The sequence below is a fragment of the Mustela lutreola genome, chromosome 5 (genome assembly GCF_030435805.1).
Source record: "Mustela lutreola isolate mMusLut2 chromosome 5, mMusLut2.pri, whole genome shotgun sequence".
Taxonomy (NCBI): Eukaryota; Metazoa; Chordata; class Mammalia; order Carnivora; family Mustelidae; genus Mustela; species Mustela lutreola.
The window spans coordinates 62161770-62163667 of record NC_081294.1 but is presented as its reverse complement, the minus strand read 5'-3'; the positions used below and the strand labels follow the sequence as shown (position 1 = coordinate 62163667).

Here is a 1898-nt window from a genome sequence, read left to right as displayed (position 1 = left end):
TCTTGGTGTTTTAATAATAGCCAGCCTAGGGCCCCTGGGTGGCTCAGTGGGTTAAGCCTCTGCCTTCAGCTCAGGTCATGATCTCAGGGTCCTGGGATCGCGTCCCTCATCGGGCTCTCTGATCAGCAGGGAGCCTGCTTCCCTCTCTCTCTCTGCCTGCCTCTCTGTCTACTTGTGATCTCTCTCTGTCAAATAAATAAATAAAATCTTTTAAAAAATTTAAAAAATTACTTTAATAATAGTCAGCCTAATGTGTATGTGAGGGGGTTTCAGGATTTTTTTTTTATGTTTTTAAATATTTTTAAGGTTTAAAAAATGTTTAAAGTTTGTAGTTCCTAGTAGGAAAACATTATCTGAATGAATACCCTAAGGCAAACTATTATAGAATGTTTCAGTTGCATGGGGAGCAGGGGGTAGGGATTCTCTTCACAGTACCCCAGCTTTCTTCATGAGAAGATTGGAGGTACACTGGTTTGTATTACTGCGACATCTATTAGGTGATCGAAGTTGCTTTTCCTTCAGCAAGGGCTTTATTTGTCAGAAGGGCATTATGCTTGACCTCCAAATTTGGCTGACAATTTACTGATGAGATTCATAACCTTTGGGTTCTCTGATATTTTGACATATTCACTGGGTTCTGGGCCACATCCTGAAAGGCCACCATAACTTCTGGATCCTGCATGGCTGCAAGAACTTCCCGATCACTAAGAATTTCATTGAGCCCAGGCATTTCTGCCATCCCAAGCATCCCCCCTGCCATTCCAGGCATTCCTCCAGGAAAATTACCAGGCATTCCCCCAGGAAAGCCACCTGGGAAAGAGCCATTCTGAGCTCCTGATTGTCATCTGGCTTCTTCCTCCCTCTGGGCTCTCTCATGTTCTCCCGAGGCTTCTTAACCCTTTCTATTCTTTCTTTGATCTCTCGCTCTTCACGTTTTCAATCATATTTTCTCCAATGTTCAGCAATTTTCTGGGCCCTCAGTTGAACTTCTTTCAGCATTGCACTAGCATCTTCATCATAATCCAGTTTACAAGCAAGGGCAAGATCATGTGCTGCTTCTTCCCAATGGCCCAGAAGTCTATGTGCTTTTCCCGTGCCACTTATAAGGCTGAGCTGAATCAGGATTTAATTCAATAGCTGTCACAGTCTCGAATGGCAGCATTTGGCTTCTGTAATTTGATGAAGACACTGGCTCTCTTGGCATACAGAATGGCCAAGTGAGGATTTAGTTTGATGGCATCTGTGAGTAAGTCAATGGCTTTCTGTAGTTCACCATCATTTAGGGCATCAATGGCAGCCACTTTTTTATCATTTGCCTGATCCATCATTTCCTCGGTTATCTTTACATCTTCATCTCCCATTTCTTGAGGGGCATCAGTATCTGGTTCAATCACACCTTCATTGTCAATTTCTAGATCACTCTCTTCACTTGATGGTTCATCTGTCTTTATGTTTTCCTCCGCCTTCTCACTATCTGGTTTTTCTTCCTTGATACTGTCTTCTGATTTAGTTTTATGAGTAGCAGGTGGTATTTTACCTCCCATGCTCCCACCCACTCCCGCAGGAAATGCATTTCCTCGGTGTGCAGAATGCTCGGATCCTGCTTACACATTTTCACGAAAGTCCGAAGCTCGCTCACTTTGCGGGGGTCCATGGTCCAGAGGCAGTGGCAGGCAGCAGGCGCGGCTGAGGTTGCAACCCAATTCCAGGTACGGGTACTAGCTCAGCGTGATCGTGTGGAAGGGGTGGTTTCAGGATTTTTAATAAACAAAACTGTTATGACTATTCTAATATATACACCCTGATGCCCATGTGTAAGAGTTTTTCTATTAACATAATTTAGAATGGAATTTCTGGGTTATGAGATCTGTGTGTTATTTTTCAGTGTTTTTTTTTTC

At 43.3% G+C, this 1898-nt stretch overlaps 1 pseudogene; it reads right to left on the bottom strand.

Moving 5' to 3' along the window:
• Nucleotides 1–1130: 1130 nt before the first annotated feature.
• LOC131831354 (hsc70-interacting protein-like) lies at nucleotides 1131–1654 on the bottom strand (annotated as a pseudogene).
• Between the last annotated feature and the right edge of the window lie 244 nt (nucleotides 1655–1898).